This window comes from Mustela nigripes, chromosome X, assembly GCF_022355385.1.
Source record: "Mustela nigripes isolate SB6536 chromosome X, MUSNIG.SB6536, whole genome shotgun sequence".
NCBI classification, from domain to species: domain Eukaryota; kingdom Metazoa; phylum Chordata; class Mammalia; order Carnivora; family Mustelidae; genus Mustela; species Mustela nigripes.
In genome coordinates this window covers 77275448-77298005 of record NC_081575.1, presented here as the reverse complement: position 1 = coordinate 77298005, position 22558 = coordinate 77275448, and the positions used below count along the sequence as shown (strand labels likewise).

General features: G+C 37.5%; 1 protein-coding gene, 1 non-coding gene and 1 pseudogene across 6 annotated transcripts in view; 2 read left to right on the top strand and 1 right to left on the bottom strand.

Annotated features, from left to right (window-relative positions):
* PFKFB1 (6-phosphofructo-2-kinase/fructose-2,6-biphosphatase 1) overlaps nucleotides 1-22558 on the top strand; it is a 116874-nt gene that overhangs the window by 44480 nt on the left and 49836 nt on the right. The window lies entirely within an intron of this gene.
* Nucleotides 6276-7110, top strand: LOC132006735 (large ribosomal subunit protein uL30-like; annotated as a pseudogene).
* On the bottom strand, nucleotides 11502-11609 carry LOC132007911 (U6 spliceosomal RNA). Its single transcript, XR_009401467.1, has one exon. It is a non-coding gene; the product is annotated as a U6 spliceosomal RNA (small nuclear RNA).

Below are 22558 nucleotides of genomic sequence, written 5' to 3'. Positions count from 1 at the left end.
AGCATTTTTATCTCAGGCACACAACCCTGTTTTCAGTCTCCAAACTTTATGGACATGCACCCACACCACTCCTCCCAGGGGAGTGATGGGGGTCTTCCCATGGTTCTGCCTCTTGCTGGGCCCCCAGTATGAGAGCAGAAGCGCAACCATGCAGCAATTTGTGGTTTATGGCAACATTGAGCAGAAAGCCATCTCTCGGACTCACTGTTTTCAGCCAGCTTCCCTGCTCTAATTCTTGGGAATTCTGCTGCACTCAGTCATCCCTATTCTTTTTATGACCCCCGGGGTTCCTGAGACCATACTGTCCCACCTCGGATTCTGCCCCACTTTGCCTCCTAAGCACCTTTCATCAGACTTCTAAAAGTTCTGATTTTTTGCTCCACTGTTTATAACACTTCCAGTACCCAGCTTATGGAGGGTCCCTCCCCTGCATTTTATCTTCCAATAAACTGCCTTTAATTCACGTCTCCCCACTTCCTACCTTGCCAAAAGTGGTCGCTTTTCTAGAATTGCAGTGATTTTTTTGTTTGATCTCTGGTTGATTTCACAGGTGTTCAAAATGATTTGATGACTATCTAGCTGAATTCCAGGGACCAGACAAAATTAGGGTCCCCTACTCCTCTGCCATCTTAATTCTTCCCCAATGATTTTATTTTTAATTCCTGTAAATATTATTTGATTTTTTAAAAGTCATGTGGTCTCTTTTTTAGTCTCATATTTCTTTGACATATTTTTATTTCTTTTTCTGTTTCTTTAAACCTATTACATTTGTTTATTTTACAGTAAGCATCAGAAAGTTGCAATAGCAGTTTTGTAATTCTGATTTATCAGTTTATTGTAACTGTGGATTCTTGTTCATAAAGACTTTTCCTTCTTGGAGTGTGTGTGTGTGTGTGTGTGTGTGTGTGTGTGTTTGTGTGTTGCCTTGTTGTTGTTGTCTTCCATAGAGGCAATGTACATTCCAACCCCAAAACCAGTTGAATTCAGGCTTTGGTTAGGAACTCTAAGGAACACTTTGTTTCCTTCACAAAAACAAGGTTGAGACCATCTTTCCCATTTTTTTAAAACCAACTGATAATGTCACCTTATTGTGTCCTGACTTTAGGCAGACTCTCTAATTCAACCTCCAACCTTGAGCCCAGAATTTTGTTTAGTAGCCCTTGTATATGCTGTCTCTTAAAGCCAAAGTTCTAAGGCAGGAATTTTTCAATCTAAAACTTTGTGGCTTGAAACAGAAAACATCTAGAAGAGAGGGAAAGAAGGCAGAGTAGGGATACCCAAAGCTCATCTCATCCCACAGACAGAACTAGATAACACTCAAAAAGTGTAAATAACCCTGGAAATGACCCAAAGACTGACAAAACAAACCCCATAACCAAAGGTAGAGAAAAGTCCACATCAAAGAAGGTAGGAAAGGCAAAGACACTATTTTGAGGTTTAAAATGGAATGTGGCTATTCTTAAATGGGAGGAAGCTGGGAGCACAGTGAAGGGCAACAAAAAGATTGAAGTCTCCACGTGGGGAAGAAAAACACTCATAGTTTTTGACTTTGAAAGTGAGATAGGCCAAATTTCATGAGTTCTTATAGTCAGTGAGAATTAAAGCCTAGAATTCTAAAAATGAGTAGGCTGGGCTCTGGGGAAGCCCTGAAGACATCAGAAAACTGAGTCCCTGACCTTAAAGAGGCAGCATGTCAAATAGCCTGAGCAGATACAACCAGTATCTGAACCAGTAGTTTGAAAAGTGCCTTGGGCACATAGGAGGGTGAGAAATTTACTCATCTCAGAGCATGACTTTGGAGTGCCAGGGATCACAGAGAGACCTCTCCAAGAACAAAGGAGTTGGCAGGCACCATTTTCCTCCTTCACCTCCAGCATAAATGCATGACCTTCTGTGGGAAACAGTGTAGCACTGCACTGATGCTCACTACTTGCTTGCACCAAGCCTCCACCCCTTGTTCTTCAACAGATCTTTCTTCCCCAGTCATGCTTACCCCACACCCAGTGCTGTGGGGCCCCTCCCTCAGAAAACCAATACAAACCTTGCCAGCACCATGTCTTCCAGTCTACACATTTTGTGGGGCCTAGGTCCTGAAAGATGCATCACCTGCAGAGGGCACTTCAAAAAACTAAGGCATTCCTTCTTAAAAATGCGCACTCTGAGGTGCCTAGGTGGCTCAGTTGGCTAAGTGTCAGCCTTTGACTCAAGTCATGATCCCAGGGTCCTGGGATCGAGCCTTGTATCAAGCTCCTTGTTCGGTGGAGAGCCTGCTTCTCCCTCTGCTTCTGTTTGCTGCTCACCCCACTTACGCTCACTCTCCTTCTCTGTCAAATAAATAAATAAAATCTTTTAAAAATATATACCCTACATATGCATGCTTTGAAGATGCCCTTAGACCTGCCCAATCCAGACAGTGGTGATTCCAGGTCTCATTTGGCAAGAAGACCAGCATTTACCTTGGTAAAATGCACCCCCCACTGCCAGGGACCAAACAATCTTTACAACAGGCAAAGAGAGCCACCATAGACCAGTGGACTGAAGTGAAAAGCAGGAAAAACACAACAGGGCACAGAGAACATAGAAAGGAGTCACTCCCTAATGTGCCATGTCCTTGGGGACATGGGACACTACAATGCAAGACATTTCATGACCTCTTCTTCATAGGAACATTACCTCCAAGAACAGGAGATATAGCTGACTTTCCTAACACAGAGAAACAAACAATGAGAGTTAGAAAAATGTGAGAAAAAAACCCAAAAAAACAAATCCTAAAATGAAAGAATAAGAACTCAATAAAGCAAGAGACATAAGCAAAATGGATATAAAAAATATGTCTGTTAGAGAATTTAAAGTAATGTTCATAAGGATGCTCACTTAACTTGAGAAAAGGGATAATGTCAGTGAAACCCTTAGCAAAGAGATGAAACAGAACCAATCAGAGATGAAAAACACAATAAATGAAATTTAAAAATATACTTGATGAAATAAATAGCAGGCTGGAGGAAGCAGAAAAATAAATAATGACCTGGAAGACAGGAATGGAATGTAACCAAGCTGAGCAAATGAGAGGTAAAAAATGTATAAATTGAGTCTTAGGATACTCAGTGATTCCATTAAGTGTAATAATATTCAGATTATAGGGATCGCAGAAGAAATGAGAGACAAAGGAGCAGAAAATTTATTTTTTTTAAAAATAGCTGAGGGATGCCTGGTTGGCTCAGTGGGTTAAAACCTCTGCCTTTGGCTCAGGTCATGATCCCAGGGTCCTGGGATCAAGACCCACATGGGGGGGGGGAGTCTCTGCTCAGCAGGGAGCCTGATTCCTCCTCCTCTCTCTCTCTCTGCCTACTTGTCTGTCAAATAAATAAATAAAATCTTTTAAAAAATTAAAAATTAAAAAATAGCTGAAAGCCTCACTAAACTGTGGAAAAAAACAGATATCCAGATCCAAGAGCTACAGAGATTCCTCCCCCAAAAAATCAGCTCAAGGAGGTTAACAATAAGACACATAGCAATTACAATGGCAAAAAGTAGTGATAAAGAAAAATTAAGTTGCAAGAGAAAAGAAGACAGTTATATACAAGGAAAAACTCCATAAGGCTATTTGTGGATTTTCAGCAGAAACTTAGCATGGCAGAAGAAAGTGGCATGATATATTCATATTGCTGAATGGAAAAACTCTGCAACCAAGAATACCCCATCCAGTAGCCTACCACTCTCAATAGAAGGAAAGATAAACGAACAAAAACACAATAATAACAACAAAAAATCCAAAGCAGTTTAAGATCATTAAGCTAGCCCTGCAAGAAATATTAAAGGGAACACTTTGAGTGAAAATGAAAGGCCAAAAGTTACAGTATGAAGGCAAGAAACACAAAAGCAATAAAAAATAATAATGTTTCTGTAAAACACATCAAAAAACTCATAAAAGTATTTCAAATATGACAACATATACCTAAAACATGAGTAGGAGAATAAAGAATGGGTTCAAACTGAAATGACCATCAACTTAATACAATTTACTGTATGCAGAAGAGGTTATATACAAAACTAATGGTAACCACAAATCAAAAACCAGTAATAAATATACAAACAGTAAAGATAAAGAAACAAAATATATCTCTAAAAAACACCCAGCAAACCATGAGATAGAGAAATAGAAGGATCAGAAAAAAACCTTACAACCACAAAACAGAAATAAAATGGCAATAAATATATAACTATCAACAATTACTTTGAATATAATAGGGTTAAATTGTCCAAACAAAAGACATAGGGTAAAAGGATGACTGAGAAAATAAAGCCCATCTACACGACCTACAAGAGACTCACTTTAGACTGAAAGATACTTGCAGACTGTAAGTGAGAGGATCAAGAAACATCATACAGATGGATGTTAAAAGAAAGGGAGAGTAGCAATACTTCTATTGGACAAATTAGATTTTACAACAAATTCTGGGGGAACCTGGGTGGCCCAGTTGGTTAAGTGACTGACTTCGGCTCAGGTGATATCCTAGGTTCCTGGGACCAAGCCCCGCATTGGGCTCCCTGCTCAGTGGGGAGTCTGCTTCTCCCTCTCCCTCTGCTGCTCTGCCTGCTTGTGTCTCTCTGTCAAATAAACAAAAAGTCTTTTTTAAAAAGTCTGTAACAAGAGACAAAGAAGGACACTACATCATAATAAAAGAGACAATCCAACAAGAAGATGTAACAACTGTAAATATTTGTGCATTCAAATTAGGAGCACCCAAATACATAAAGCAGTTAATAACAAACATAAAGTTCCTTTAATAACAAACATAAAGTTCATTAACACCTCACTAACATCAAAGGATAATCTAAACAGAAAATGAAAAAAGAAACAATGGTTTTGAATGACACACTGGAATACATGGATTTAGCAGATATGTCTAGAATTTTCCATCCTAAAACCATAGAATACACACTCTTTTAAAGTGCACATGGAACATTCTCCAGAGTAGATCACATATTAACCCACAAAACAAACCTGAACAAATTAAAGACCAAAATCATACTATGCACATGTTCTGACCAAAACACTATGAAACTAGAAGTCAACCACAAGAAAAATCTGTAAAGACCACAAATACATGGAGGTTGAATAACATGCTACTAAACAATGTATGCATAAAATAAGAAATCAAAGAAGAAATTTAAAAATACACAGAAACAACTGGAAATGAAAACACAAAGGTCCAAAACCTTTGGCATGCACCAAAAGAAGTCCTAAGAGGGAAATATATAGCAATATAGCCCTACCTCAAGAAGCAAGAAAAATCTCAGATTAATAAAAATGAATCTTACACCTAAAGGAGCTAGAAAATAACAAAAACTAAATAACAACAACAACAACAACAAAAACCTAAAACCTTCAGAAGGGAATAAATTAATACAGATTAGAGCAGAATTAAATGATATACAAAATTTTAAAAAAAACAATGAAACTAAAAGATGGTTCTTTGGAAAAAGTCAATAAAAGTGATAAATGTCTTGCCAGACTTGTCAATAAAAAAGAAGAAAGGATTCAAATAAATAAACTCACAAATGAGAATGGAGAAATAACAACCAACACTACAGAAATACAAATAATCATAAAAGAATATTATGAAAAACCATATGCCAAGAAATTAGACAACCTAGAGGAAATGGGTAAATTCCTAGAAATATATAAACTACCACAACTGAAACAGGAAGAAATAGAAAACTTGAACAGAACAATAACTAGCAAAGAAACTGAATCAATAATGAAGAAGCTCTAAACAAACAAAAGTTTAGGACTGAATGGCTTCACAGATGAATTCTACCAAACACATAAAGAAGAGTTAATACCTGTTTTTTTTTTTTTGAACTATTCCAAAAAATAGAAAAGGAACAAAAACTTCCAAATTCATTCTATGAGGCCAAAATTAGCCTGATAGCAAAACTGGATAAAGACTTCACTTAAAAAAAAAAAAAAAAAAAAAAAAACAACTACAGGCCAATATCCCTGATGAACATAAATGCAGAAATAATAAAATACTAGCAAATTGAATATAACAGTACATTAATAAAATAATTTACCATGATCAAGTGATATTCATTCATTGGTTGCAAGAGTGGTTTAGTACTTGCTAATTAATCAATGTGATACATCACATCAATACAAGAAAGGATAAGAACCATACGATCCTTTCAATAGATGCAAAAAAAGCATTTGGCAAAGCACTACATTTGCTCTTGATAAAAACTCTTAACAAAGTAGGTTTAGAGACCTCTTTTTCCGGCTGGAACCATGGAGGGTACAGAGGAGAAGAAAAAGAAGGTTCCTGCCCTGCCAGAAACCCTTAAAAAGAAGCAAAGGAATTTCGCAGAGCTGAAGATCAAGCGTCTGAGGAAGAAGTTTGCTCAAAAGATGCTTCGAAAGGCAAGGAGGAAGCTTAGATAAGATGAGAAAGCCAAGCATTACCACAAGGAGTACAGACAGATGTACAGGATCGAGATTCGGATGGCGAGGATGGCGAGAAAAGCTGGCAACTTCTACGTACCTGCAGAACCCAAGTTGGCGTTTGTCATCAGGATCAGAGGCATCAATGGTGTGAGCCCAAAGGTTCGAAAGGTGTTGCAGCTCCTTCGCCTTCGTCAAATCTTCAATGGCACCTTTGTTAAGCTCAACAAGGCTTCAGTTAACATGTTAAGGATTGTGGAACCATATATAGCATGGGGGTACTCTAACCTGAAGTCAGTGAATGAATTGATCTACAAGCGTGGTTATGGCAAAATCAAAAAGAAGCGAATTGCCCTGACAGATAACACATTGGTTGCCCGATCTCTTGGTAAACATGGCATCATCTGCATGGAGGATCTGATTCACGAGATCTATACTGTTGAAAAACGTTTCAAAGAGGCAAACAACTTTTAATGGCCCTTTAAATTATCTTCTCCACGAGGGGGGATGAAGAAAAAGACCACCCATTTTGTGGAAGGTGGAGATGCTGGCAACAGGGAAGACCAGATCAATAGGCTTATTCGAAGAATGAACTAAGGTATCTACCATGATTATTTTTGTAATCGGGCCAGTTAATAAAGGACTACTCTCAAGTGGAAAAAAAAAAAGTAGGTTTAGAGATATAACTCAACAAAATAAAGGCCATATATGAAAACCCCACAGATAAACACCATCCTTAATGGGGAAAAACTGAAAGCTTTTCCCCTAACATCAGGAACAAGAAAAGGATGTCTACTCACAACTTTCATTCAACAAATGACTGGAAGTCCTAGCCACTGCAACCAGATAACAACAACAAAATGTAAAAGGCATCAAATTGGTAAGGAAGAAGTAAAACTTTCATTTGCAGATGACATGGTACTACATATTTAAAAAGTCAAAAGACTTCACAAAAAAAATGCTAGAACTGATAAATGAATTCAGTAAAGTCACAGGATACGAAATCAATGTACGGATATCTGCTGCATATCTATACATCAATAATGAATCAGTTGAGAGAGAAATTAAGAAAACAAACCCATTTATAACTGCCACCAAAAGAATAAGATATCTAGGAATAAATCTAACCAAAGAGATGAAAGAACTGTACTCTAAAAACTATAAAACACTGACAAAAGAAATTGAAGATGATACAAAGAAATTGAAATTCCATGCTCATGGATTAGAAGAACAATTAGTGTTAAAAATGTCTATGCTACCCAAAACAATCTGCATAATTAATGCAATCCCTATCAAAATGACAACAGCACTTTTCACAAAACTAGAATTAAAAAGATCTAAAATTTGTATGAAACTGCAAAAAAAAAAAAAAAAAAACCGAATAACCAAAGCAATCTTGAAAAAGGAAAGCAAAGTTGGAAGCATCACAATTCCAAACTTCAAGTTTTATTACAAAGCTGTAGTAATAAAAAGAGTATGGTACTGGCACAAAACTAGACACAGATTAATGGAATTGAAAAGAAAACCCAGAAATAAACACACAACAATATGGTCAATTAATCTTTGAACAAAACGGAGGAATATCCAAAGGGGAAAAAAAACAATCTCTTCAACAAATGGTAGTGGGAAACTGGACAACAAAATGCAAATGAAAGAAATGGACTGTTTTTATACCATACACAAAAATAAATTCAAAATGGATGAAAGACCTAAATTTGAGACCTTAAATCATAAATATCCTAGAAGATGAGGTCCCAATAGTTCATTTATGCTTTTGTTTCCCTTGCCTCCAGCAATGTGTCCAGTAAGAAGTTTCTGCAGCTGAGGTCAAAGAGGGTGCTACCTGTGTTCTCCTCTAATATTTTGATGGTTTCCTGTTGCACATTTAGATCTTTCATCCATTTTGGGAATTTATTTTTGTGTATGGTGTAAGAAAATTGTCCAGTTTTCATGAAAGCTCCTGTACAGCAAAGGGAATAATCAACAAAGCTAAATGGAAGCCTATGGAATTGGAGAAGATATTCACAAACAACATATCAGATAAAAGTTTGGTATCCAAAATCTATAAAGAACTTATCAAACTCAACAACCAAAAAACAAATAATCCATTTAGAAATGGGCAAAAGACATGAATAGACACTTTTCCAAAGAAGACATCCAGGTGGCTAACAGACACATGAAAAGATACTCAACATCACTAATTGTCAGGGAAATAGGAATCAAAATTATGAGATACCACCTCACATTAACAACACAAGAAACAACAGGTGTTGGCAAGGATGCAGAGAAAGGGGAACCCTCTTGCGCTGTTGGTGGAAATGCAAACTGGTACAGCCACTCTGGAGAACAGTACAGAGGGTCCTCAGAAAGTTAAAAATAGAATTATTCTATGATCCTTAAATTGCACTGCTAGGTATTTGCCAAAATGATACCAAAAAAAGAAAAAAAAAACCTGATTCCAAAGGTTATATGCACCCCAATGTTTATAGTAGCACTATCAACAATAGCCCAACTATGGAAAGAGCCCAAATGTCTATCCATGATGAATGGATAAAGAAGATGTGGTATGTGTGATATAGATTTGAATACAGATTCTGGAAATTTGAATGAAAAAAAAATCTTAAAAGAGATCACAGGCAGTAATTTCTTTGACATCAACCCTAACAACTTCTTTCTAGATATGGTTCATGAAGCAAGAGAAACAAAAGCAACATTTCTGCAAAGTGAGCAAAACAATCAATAAAGCTAAAAGGCAACCTACAGAATGGAAAAAGATCTTTGAAAATTACATATTCCATAAAGAGTTGGTTTCCAAAATACATAAAGAACATATAAAACTCAACCCCCAAAGCTGAAAAATCCAAATAAAAAAATGTGTAGAAGACGTGGATAGACATTTCTCTAAAGAAGTCATATAGATAGCCAACAGACACATGAAAGGATGCTAATCATCACTGATTATCAGGGAAATGCAAATCAAAACTATAGTGAGATCTCATCTCACACCTGTCAGAATAGCTAAAATTAACAACACAAGAAACAAGTGCTGGCAAGGAAGTTAAGAGAAAATAACTCTCTTGCACTGTTGATGGGAATCCAAATGGATGCATCCACTGTGGAAAACAGGATGGAGATTCCTCAAAAATTTAAAATTATAACTGCCCTATGATCCAGTAATCACACTACTGGATATTTACCCCTATAATACAAAAACACTAATTTGAAGGAATACATGCACCTCCATTTTTATAGCACCAATATTTATAATACTCAAATTATGTAAGCAGCCCAAGTATTTATCAAAGATGAATGGATTTTTTTATTCTGTTATGTTAGTCACCATAAAATACATCATTATTCACAGAACTGTACCCCTGGGGATAAAAATATATGTTTATAAAAAGTAAAAAATTATATTAAAAAAATAAAATAAATAAAATCTTTAGACATTCTAAAAAAATAAAATAAAATAAAATCTATGAGAAAAAAAATACATCATTAGGTTTTTTTAAAAGATTTTATTTATTTATTTGACAGACAGAGATCACAAGTAGGCAGAGAGGCAGGCAGAGACAGAGAAAGGGGGAAGAAGTCTCCCCGCTGAGCAGAGAGCCTGATGCAGGGCTGGATCCCAGGACCCTGAGATCATGACCTGAGCCGAAGGCAGAGGCTTCAACCCACTGAGCCACCCAGGCACCCCTACATCATTAGTTTTTGATTCAGTATTCCAAGATTCATTGTTTATGTACAACACCCAGTGCTCCATGCAGTACATGCCTTCTTAATACCCACCACCAGGCTCACAAAAAAAAAAAAAAAAAAAAAAAGATGAATGCATAAAAGGGTGTGGTATTTATATAATGGAACGTTATTCAACCATAAAAATGAATGGGATCTTGACCTTTGCCTCAACATAGATGAAGCTAGTGTGCATAATGCTAAGTGAAATAAGTCAGAGAAAGACAAATACCTTATGATGTCACTCACATGTAGAATTTTTTTTTTTTTGAGGATAATTTTTTTTAATTTTTTAATATAATGTTCTGTTAGCCCCAGGGGTACAGGTCTGTGATTCACCGGGTTTACACACTTCACAGCACTCACCATAGCACATACCCTCCCCAATGTCCATAACCCCACTACCCTCTCCCTACGACCCCTCCCCCTGGCCACCGTCAGTTTGTTTTGTGACAGACATTAAGAGTCTCTTATGGTTTATCTCCCTCCCGATCCCATCTTTCTTCATTTATTCTTTTCCTACCCCCGAGACCCCCATGTTGTATCTCCACTTCCTCATATCAGGGAGATCATATGATAGTTGTCTTTCTCTGACTGATTTCACTTAGCATAATACTCTCTAGCTGCATGTCATTACGAATCGCAAGATTTCATTCTTTTTTATGACTGAGTAATATTTCATTATATATATGTATGTATATGTGATATATATATATCACATCTTATCTTTCCATATATATACATATGTATATATTTCATTTATATATCTATATATCACATCTTCTTTATCCGTTCATCAGTTGATGGACACCTAGGCTGTTTCTACAGTTTGGCAATTGTAGATAATACTGCTATAAATGTTGGGGTACATGTATCCCTTTGAATTAGTATTTTTGTATTGTTTGGGTAAGTACCTAGTAGCTCAATTGCTGTATCATAGGATAGTTCTATTACTAAATTTTTGAGGAACCTCCATATTGTTTTCTACAGTGGCTACACCAGTTTGCATTCCCAGCAACAGTGCAAGAGGGTTCTATTTTTTCCATATCCTTGCCAGCATATTTTGTTCTTGTGTTGTTTATGTTAGCCATTCTGACAGGTGTAAGGTGAATCTCATTATAGTCTTGATTTGTATTTCTCTGATGATTGTGATGTTGAGCATCTTTTCATATGTCTATTTGGCCATTTCAATGTCTTTGGGAAAATGTCTATTCATGTCTTCTGCTCATTTTTAATTAGATTATTATTTTTACAGATGTTGAGTTTTATGAGTTCTTTATATATTTTGGATAACAATGTTTTATCAGGGAAGTTATTTGCAAACATCTTCTTACATTCCATAGGTTGCCTTTAATTTTCTTGCACAGGGGCCATGCTAATCTTCTCTGTATCGTTCCAATTTTAGTATATGTGCTGCCGAAGCGAGCACTGCCTTTAATTTTCTTGACTGTTCCTTTTTGCTATGCAGAAGCTTTGTATTTTGATGTAGTCCCAATAGTTTATTTTTGCTCTTCTTTCCCTTGCCTTGGGAGACATAGCTACAAAGAAGTTGCTATGCCCGATGTCACAGAGGTTACTGCTTGTGTTATCCTCTAGGATTTTTGTGGTTTCAGGTCTCACATTTAGGTCTTTCATTTATTTTGAATTTTTTGTGTGTGTATGGTGCAAGAAAGTGGTTCAGTTTCATTCTCTTGCACATTGGTGTCCATTTTTCACAGCACCATGTGTTGAAGAGACTGCTCTTTCCTGCTTTGCTGAAGAGTAATTGACCTTAGAGTTGTGCGTTCACTTCTAGGATTTCTATTCTGTTCCATTGATTTATGTGTCTGCTTTTGTGCTAGCAAAATACTGTTTTGATCACTACAGCTTTGTAATAAAACTTGAAGCCTGTAATTGTGATACCCCAAGCTTTGCTTTTCTTCTTCAAGTTTTATTTGGCTATTTGGGGTCTTCTGTTGTTCCAAACAAGTTTTAGAATTGTTTGTTCTAGTTCTGTGAAACGTGCTATTGGTACTTTGATAGGGATTGCATTAAATATGTAGATTGCTTCAGGTAGACATTTTAACAATATCTGTGCTTCCAGTCCATGATCATGAATGTCTTTTCATTTCTTTGTGTCCTCTTCACACATTACTTTCATCAGTGTTTTATAGTTTTTTTGTTTGTTTGTTTGGTTGGTTGGGTTTTTGTTTTTGTTTTGTTTTGTTTTTTTTAGGATACAGGTCCTTCACTTCACTTAATTATATTTATTCCTAGGTATCTTATAGATTTTGGTGCAATTGTAAGTTTGACTGATTCCTTGATTTCTATTCCTGCTATTTCATTATTTGTGGATAGAAATGCAATAGATTTCTGTACATTGATTTTGTTTCCTGTGAATTTACTGATGTCATTTTTCAGTTCTAGCAATTTTTTAAAAAGATCTATTTATTTATTTGACAGAGATCACAGGCAGGCAGATAGGCAAGCAGAGAGAGAGGGAGAAGCAGGCTCCCCGCTGAGCAGAAAGCCCGATGCGGGGCTTGATCCCAGGACCCTGAAATCATGACCTGAGCCGAAGGCAGAGGTCTTAACCCACTGAGCCACCCAGATGCCCCAGTTCTAGCAATTTTGGGGTTGAGTCTGTTGGGTTTTCTATATAGAGTTTCATGTCATCTGCAAATAGTGAAAGTTTTGGCCTCTTCTTTTCTGATTTGGATGTCTTTTATTTCTTTTAGTTGTCTGATCACTGTGGCAGGGACTTCAAGTGCTATGTTAAATAACAGTGGTCAGAGTGGACATCCTTGTTTTGTCGTTGACCATAGAGGGAAAGCCCTCAGTTTTTCCTCACTGAGGATGATATTAGCTGTGGATTTTTCATATATGGCCTTTATTTTGTTGAGGTATGTTCCTTCTAAACCCTTGTTGAGGGTTTTTATCATGAATGGATACTTTGTCAAAAGCCTTTTTTGAAATTATTAAAATGATCATATGGCTCTTACCCTTTCTTTTATTAATGTGGTGTATTACATTGATTTATTTGCGAATATTGAAACACTTTTGCAACTCAGGAATAAATCCCAGTTAATAGTGGTGAATGATTTTTTTAATGCATTGTTCGATTAGGTTTGCTATTATTTTTGAGAAATGTTGCATCATGAGAGCTTTTGGCCTGTAGTTCTCTTTTTTAGTGTAGTCTCTATGTGGTCTGGGTAATGCTGATCCCATAGAATGAACTTGGACATTTTTCTTCCTTTTACATATTTTTTAGAACTGTTTGAGAAGAATAGATGCTCACTGATTGGTAAAATTTGCCTGTGAAGACAGCTGGTCCTGGACTTAGTTTGTTTTGAGTTTTTTATTACTCATTCAGTTTCTTTGCTGGTTATCTGTCTGTTAAAGTTTTGTACTTCTTTCTTTTCCAGTTTTGGTATTTTATATGTTTTTAGGAACTTACCCATTTTTTCCAGGTTGTTCCATTTATTTGGCATATAGTTTTTCATAATATTTTCTCATAATTGTTTATATCTCTGTGGTATTTGTTGTTATTTTTTTTTCTTTTCACTGTGCAGCTTGGTTGTTTTCTCTATCTTTCAGCTTGCTGATCCATTCTTTGCTTCTTCTAATATATTATTCATTACATCTAGTGTGTTTTTAATTTCAATTATTAACTTCTTCATCACTGATTTTTTTTAGATTTATTTTAGAGAGAGAGAAAAAAACCTGGAGGGACAGAGGGACAGGGAGAGAGAATCCCAAGCAGACTCTGCACGAAGTGTGGAGCCTGACACAGGGCTTGATCTCATGACCCTGAGATCACGACCTGAGCCAAAACTAGGAGTCAGATGCTTAATTGACTGTGCAACCCAGGTGCCCTGATTGGTTCTCATTTTGTATTTTTTCTCTTTGTTGAATGTCTCACTGAGATCCTTCATGCTTTTCTCAAGTCCAGTAAGTTTCTTTATAACCATTACTATGAACTCTTTATTAAGCATATTGCTTATCTGTTTCATTTATCTGTTTTACTGTGATTTTATCCTGTTCATTCATTTGGGATATATCCTTCTGTCTCCTCATTTTGTCTTACTATCTATAGTTTTTTTCTATGTATTAGGAAAGTCAGCTACATTGACTTGCAAGGAGTGGTTTTATTAAGAAGAGATCCTGTGATACCTTGTAGTGTAATGCCCCTGTTCACCAGAACCTGTTGCTTCAGAGATGTGTCCTATATGGGTTTTATGTACCCTACTGTTGTAGCTGAACCTCATTTACTTGCAGTCCAGTTGGCAGCAATGGCCCACTTTGCCTGCTATTAGCTGGGTTTAGTCCCTGTATTGTTAAGGGGCTGGTCTGGGGCTGCTATGGTCTTATATTTGGGTGGTTTTGGCAGCCAGACTAGATGCTTATCTTCAGCCCATTTGCTAGACTGCTGTCACACAACTACATGGTGGTCTCCCTGAAATTTCCTCTGAGAGGCATTTGTTGATGGGTGGGATATGCAGTGAAACCAGATGTCTGCTCTCAGTCCATCTGTTGGGGCTGTAGTAACAATGACCTGCAGGGAATTTTCCCTGCCTTGTACCCTGAGAGGATTTTGTTTGTGACCAGGGCTGGCAGTCAAACAAGATGCTTGCCAGGGCTGCATAAACACTGATAGTTTCTGATAGTGCCCAGAGAGGGCATTCTTTCTGCACTGCTACGTATAAGGTTCAGCTGCTGGGGCTGTGACTGTACTGGTATGTGTGGGTTTCTTACCCTTTCCCCAGGGTAGGAGTCACATTGGAGTAGTGCTTGTTCCTGCTAGGGCTTCTTGAAGGGTGAGATGTGTCAGGAACTACTTTGGGGGAATTCCTGCCATGTGGGGCATGTTGAATGGGTTGGATCCATAGAAGAATTTGAGAGTGGGTGCACAGTGTTAGCAAAGTAGGTGAAGAGTGCTCATGCTGGTTCGCACAGGTGCCTGACTATCTAGGCTGTGGGGAGAGAGAATTGGCATCCACCAGTTCTTTTGTGCTTGGAGAAATCTCATGAGGTTTTCTGCCACTCCAGCACACTTTCTGTAATTAGTAAATAAATTCCTTGTACATATACTCCAGTTACTCTTAAATTGCTGCATCTATGCTGTCTTGGTGGGGCTTTTGTTATGCTGTATCTTTAAGAACAGGGATTCCGTTTCTATAGCCCTCCAGCTCTTCCAGAGCGGAACTGCTGATTTTTAATGGACCCAGTATTAAGGCTGGCTTATCATAAAAACTCAGGAAGTTAAGCCCCACTAGTTTTCAAATCAAATATTATGGGTTCTTGTCTTCCCAGTGCAGGGCTCCTGTGTCTGGGGTACCTGGTGTGGGGTCTGCTCATATCCTTTCTCTGTGCTTCTTCATGGTTAGTCTCACTTGTGGTTAATCCCACTGGGTGTTTTGTTCCCACGTGAGTTTCTACCCTCCTTACCTTTGAAATGTGTCATCCTCTCTATGATTAACCATGGAAAGTCTGTTCTAAAGATCCTCAGGTCATCTTCTGGGTTGGATACACTGATGTAGCTTTTATCCAGGTGTGTCTATGGGAGGAGGTGAGCTTAGAATCTTTTTACTCTGTCACCTTCCCTGAAGTCACAGTTTCTATTTGTTTCTATTTCTATCTGGGCCATTCTTCAGGTGGGAAAATTTTCCCATGATAAACCACTATGTCTATTTATTTCTCACAGTTCTGGAGGCTGGAAGTCCAAGAGGAAGGTGCCAGCGAGTGAGGTTTGATGCCCTTTCTTTTGGCCTTGAACATCCTTTATTTTTATTTTTAAAGATTTATTTATTTATTTATTTATTTATTTGAGAGAGAGAGAGAGAGAGAGAGAGAGAGAGAAAGGGCAGAGGGAAAGAATCTTCCAGGAGACTTCCCACTGAATGTAGAGCCCAATGGAGGGCTCCTTCTCACGACCTATGAAATCATGACCTGAGTTAAAACCAAGAGTCAGACATTTAACCAACTAAACTACCCAGGTGCCCATGGCCTTGAACATCATTTGATATGTTTTTTTGCCATCTACATATCTGGGCTGGTGAAATGCTTGTTCATATTTTTTTGCAGATCTTTGAATTAGATTTTCTTTTACTGTTCAGTTTAAGGTGTTTATAATTCCTGACACACCAGATACATAATTTTCAAATATGTTCACCAAGGATATGGCATTTTTATTAACATATAGTGTATTATTTGCTTCAGGGGTACATGTCTGTTATTCATCAGTCTTACACAATTCACAGCACTCACCCTAGCACATACCCTCCCCAAAGCCATCACCCAGCCACCCCAACCCTCCCACTTCCCTCCCCTCCAGCAACCCTCAGTTTGTTTCCTGTGATTAAGAGTCTTTTATGGTTTGTCTCCCTCTCTGGTTTCATCTTCTTTCATATTTCCCTGTCTTCCCCTATGATCCTCTGTCTTGTTTACCAAATTCCTCATATCAGTGAGATCATATTCTCTGAGTGACTTATTTCTCTTAGCATACTATCCTCTAGTTCAATCCACCTCATTGAAAATAACAAGATTTGGGGGGTTTTGATGGTTGCGTAGCATTCCATTGTACATATATAACACTTCATCTTTATCCATTCATCTGTTGATGGATATCTATGCTCTTTCCATAGTTTGGTTATTGTGGACATTGTTGCTATAAACATTTGGGTACACGTACCCCTTCAGATCACTACATTTGTGTCTTTAGGGTAAATACGCAGTAGTGCAATTACTGGGTCATGGGGTAGCTCTATTTTCCACTTTTGAAGGAACCTCCATACTGTTTTCCAGAATGGCTGCACCAGCTTGCATTCCCACCAACAATGTAGGAGGGTTCCCCTTTCTCCACATCCTCACCAACATCTATCAGTTCCTGACTGGTTAATTTTAGCTATTCTAACTGGTGTGAGGTGGTATCTCACCGTGGTTTTGATTTGTACCTCTTTGATGCCAAGTGATATTGAACACTTTTCCAATGTCTTTGGCCATTTGGATTTCTTCTTTGCAGAAATGTCTGTTCATGTCTTCTGCCCATTTCTTGATTGGATTATTTGTTCTTTGGTGTTGAGTTTGATAAGTTCTTTATAGATTTTGGATACTAGCCCTTTATCTGATATGTCATTTGAAATATCTTGTCCCATTTTGTTGGTTGTCTTTTGGTTTTGTTGGCTGTTCCATCTGCTGTGCAAAACTTTTATCTTGTTGGAGTCCCAATAGTCCATTTTTTGCCCCTGCCTTTGGTAATGTTTCTAGGAAGAAGTTGCTGTAGCTGAGGTTGAAGTGGTTGCTGCCTGTGTTCTCCTCAAGGATTTTGATGGATTCCTGTATCACACTGAGGTCTTTCATAAATTTTGAGTCTATTTTTGTGTGTGGTGTAAGGGAATGGTCCAGTTTCATTCTTATGCATGTGGTTGTCCAATTTTCCCAACACCATTTGTTGAAGAGACTGTCTTTTTTCCATTGGAGATTCTTTCCTGCTTTGTCGAAGATTAGTTAAGCATAGAGTTGAGGGTCCATTTCTGGGCTCTCTATTCTGTTCCATTGATCTATGTGTCCAGTTTTGTGCCAGTACATACTGTCTTGATGATGACAGCTTTGTAATAGAGTTTGAAGTCTGGAATTGTGATGCCATCAGCTTTGGTTTTCTTTTTCAACATTCCTCTGGCTATCTGGGGTCTTCTCTGGTTCCATATAAATTTTAGGATTATTTGTTCTATTTCTTTGAAAAACTTGATGGTATTTTGAAAAGGATTGCATTAAATGTGTAGATTGCTCCAGATAGCACAGATGTTTTCACAATATTTGTTCTTCCAGTCTATGAGCATAGAACTTTTTTTTTCCATTTCTTTTTGTCTTCCTCAATTACTTTCATGATTATTCTACAGTTTTATGAGTACAGATTCTTTGCTTCTTTGATTAGGTTTATTCCTAGGTATCTTATGGTTTGGGGTGCAGTTGTAAATGAGATTGACTCCTTAACTTCTCTTTCTTATGCCTTATTAGTGTATAGAAATGCAACTGATTTCTGTGCAGTGATTTTATAAACTGACACTTTACTGAATTCCTGCATGAGTTCTAGCAGTTTTAGAGTGAAGTCTTTTGGGTTTTCCACATAAAGTATCATACCATCTGCATATGAAAGTTTGACTTCTTCGTTGCTGATTTAGATGCTTTTTATTTCTTTTTGTTGTCTGATTGCTGAGGCTAAGACTTCTGGTACTATGTTGAAAAACAGTGGTGATACTAGACAGCCCTGCTGTGTTCCTAACCTTAGGGAAGAGCTCTCAGTTTTTCCCCATTGAGAATGATATTCGCTGTTTTTCCCCATTGAGAATGATATTCATAAATGGATTTGACAATACTGAGGTGTGTAGCCTCTATCCCTACACATTGAAGAGTTTTGATCAAGAAAGGATACTGTACTTTGTCAGATGATTTTCCAGCATCTTTTGAGAGTATCATATGGTTCTTGTTCTTTCTTTTATTAATGTATTGTGTCACATTGATTGATTTGCAGATGTTGAACCAACCTCACAGCCCAGGAATAAATCCCACTTGATCATGGTGAATAATCCTTTTAATGTACTGTTGGATCCTTTTGGCTACTATTTTGGTGAGAATTTTTGCATCCATGTTCATCAGGAATATTGATCTGTTAATTCTCCTTTTTGATGGGGTCTTTGTCTGGTTTGGGGATCAGGTAATCCTGTTCTCATAAAATGAGTTTGGAAGTTTTCCTTTCATTTCTATTTTTTGGAACAGTTTCAGGAGAACAAGTACTAATTTTTCCTTAAATTTTTGGTGGAATTCCCCCAGGAAAGCCATATAGCCCTGGGCTCTTGTTTGTTGGGAGATTTTTTATGACTGCTTCAATCCCCTTACTGGTCATCAGTTGTTCCAATTTTCTATTCCTTCCTGGTTCAGTTTTGGTAGTTTATAAATCTCTAGAAATGCATCCATTTCTTCAAGATTGTCCAATTTGCTGGTGTATAGTTGCTCATAATATGTTCTTATAATTGTTTGTATTTATTTGGTGGTGGTTGTGATCTCTCCTTTTTCATTCATGATTTTGTTCATTTGCGTCCTTTCTCTTTTCTTTTTGTTAAAACTGGCCAGGGTTTTTTTGTTTTGTTTTGTTTTGTTTTGTTTTTTAATTTTTATTTTTCTATTTCTTTTTTTTAATTTTTTATTTTTTATAAACATATATTTTTATCCCCAGGGGTACAGGTCTGTGAATCACCAGGTTTACACACTTCACAGCACTCACCAAAGCACATACCCTCCCCAATGTCCATAATCCCACCCCCTTCTCCCAAACCCCCTCCCCCCAGCAACCCTCAGTTTGTTTTGTGAGATTAAGAGTCACTTATGGTTTGTCTCCTTCCCAATCCCATCTTGTTTCTATTTCTTTTCAGTGTAACAGTATTCATTGTTTTTGTATCACACCTAGCGCTCCATGCAATACATGCCCTCCCTAATACCCACCACCTTGTTCCCACAACATCCCACCCCTCACCCCTTCAAGACCCTCAGGTTCTTTTTCAGAGTCCATAGTCTCTCATGATTCACCTCTCCTTCCAATTTTCCTCAACTCCCTTCTCCTCTCCATCTCCCCATGTCCTCCATGTTATTTCTTATGCTCCACAAATAAGTGAAACAATATGATAATTGACTCTCTCTGCTTGACTTATTTCACTCAGCATAATCTCTTCCAGTTCCATCCCTGTGGATACAAAAGTTGGGTATTCATCATTTCTGATAGAGGCATAATACTCCATAGTGTATATGGACCACATCTTCCTTATCCATCCGTTTGTTTAAGGGCATCTTGGTTCTTTCCACAGTTTGGTGACTGTGGCCATTGCTGCTATAAATATTGGGGTACAGATGGCCCTTCATTTCACTGCAACTGTATATTTGGGGTAAATACCCAGTAGTGCAATTGTAGGGTCATAAGGAAGCTCTATTTTTAATTTCTTGAGGAATCTCCACACTGTTCTCCAAAGTGGCTGCACCAACTTGCATTCCCACCAACAGTGTAAGAGGGTTCCCCTTCCTCCACATCTTCTCCAACACATGTTGTTTCCTGTCTTGCTAATTTTGGCCATTCTAACTGGTGTAAGGTGGTATCTCAATGTGGTTTTAATTTGAATCTCCCTGATGGCTAGTTATGATGAACATTTTTCTCATATGTCTGATAGCCATTTGTATGTTTTCATTTGGGAAAACTGGACAGCTATATGTAGAAGAATGAAACTCGACCATTCTCTTACACCATACACAAAGATAAACTCAAAATGGATAAAAGACCTCAACGTGAGACAGGAATCCATCAGAATCCTAGAGGAGAACATAGGCAGTAATCTCTTCGATATCAGCCACAGCAACTTCTTTCAAGATATGTCTCCAAAGGCAAAGGAAACAAAAAGCAAAAATAAACTTTTGGGACTTCATCAAGATCAAAAGCTTCTGCACAGCAAAGGAAACAGTCAACAAAACAAAGACGCAACCCATGGAATGGGAGAAGATATTTTCAAATGACAGTACAGACAAAAGGTTGATATCCAGGATCTATAAAGAACTCCTGAAACTCAACACACACAAAACAGATAATCATATCAAAAAATGGGCAGAAGATATGAACAGACACTTCTCCAATGGCCAGGGGTTTATCAATCTCATTCTTTCAAAGAACCAGCTTTTACTTTTGTCGATCTCTTCCACTGTTCTTTTGGTTTCTATTTCATTGATTTATGCTCTGATCTTTATTATTTTTCTTCTGCTGCTGGGTTTACACATTATTTGCTGTTCTTTCTCTAGCCTCTTTAGGTGTCGGGTTGGGTTTTGTATTTGAAACCTTTCTTGCTTCTTGAGAGCGACTTGTATTGCTATATACATTCCTCTCAGGACCGCCTTTGCTGCATCCCAAAGATTTAGAACAGTTGTGTTTTCATTTTTATTTGTTTCCAAGAATTTTTAAAATTCTTCTATAATTTCCTGGTTGACCCATTCATTCTTTAGTAGTATACTCTTTAGCCCCCATGCATTTGAGTTCTTTCCATCTTTTCTCTTATGATTGAGTCCTAGTTTCTAAACATTGTAGTCTGAAAACATGCAGGGAATGATCCCAATCTTTTGGTACTGATTGAAACCTGATTTGTGACACAAGATGTGATCTATTCTGGAGAACGTTCCATGTGCACTAGAGAAGAAGGTGTATTCTGTTGCTTTGGGATAGAATATTCTGAATATATCTGTGATGTCCATCTCTCCAGTATGTCATTAAAAGCCTTTATTTCCTTGTTGATATTTTGCTTAGATTATCTGTCCATGGGGCATCTGGGTGGCTCAGTGGGTTAAAGTCTCTGCCTTCAGCTCAGGTCATGATCCCAGGGTTCTGGGATCAAGCCCCGCATCGGGCTCTCTGCTCAGTGGGGAGCCTGCTTCCCCCCTCTCTCTGCCTGCCTCTCGATCTACTTGTGATTTCTCTCTGTCAAATAAATTTTAAATAAATAAATAAATAAATGAATAAATAAAATCTTTTACTAAAAAAAAAGATTATCTATCCATTTCAGTGAGTGGGATGTTAAAGTCCCCTACTATTATGGTAGTATTGTTGATGTGTTTATTTGATTTTGTTATTAATTGGTTTATATAATTGGCTGTTCCCATGTTACAGGAATATATATTTAAAATTGTTAAATCTTCTTGTTGGACAGACCCTTTGAGTATGATACAGTGTCCTTTCTCATCTCTAATTATAGTCTTTAGCTTAAAATCTAATTTTTCTGATATAAGGATTGCCACCTAAGCTTTCTTTTGATGTCCATTAGCATGGTAAATTGTTTTCCACCTCCCATTTAAATCTAGAGTTGTCTTTGAGTCTAAAATGAATTTCTTGTGGACAGCATATTGGTGAGTCTTGTTTTTTGTTTTGTTTTGTTTCTTTGCTCATATCAGGAAGATCATATGATACTTGTCTTTCTCTGCTTGACTTATTTCGCTAAGCATGAAATGCTCTAATTCCATCCATGTTGTCACAAAAGGCAAGATTTCATTTCTTTTGATGGCTGCATAGTATTCCATTGTGTATATATACCACATCTTCTTGAACCATTCATCTGTTGATGGACATCTAGGTTCTTTCCATAGTTTGGCTATTGTGGACATTGCTGCTATAAACATTCGGGTGCACGTGCCCCTTTGGATCACTACGTTGGTATCTTTAGGGTAAATACCCAATAGTGCAATTGCTGGGTCATAGGGCAGTTCTATTTTCAACATTTTGAGGAACCTCCATGTTTTTTCCAGAGTGGCTGCACCAGTTTGCATTCCCACAAAAAGTGTAGGAGGGTTCCCCTTTCTCCGCATCCTCGCCAGCATCTG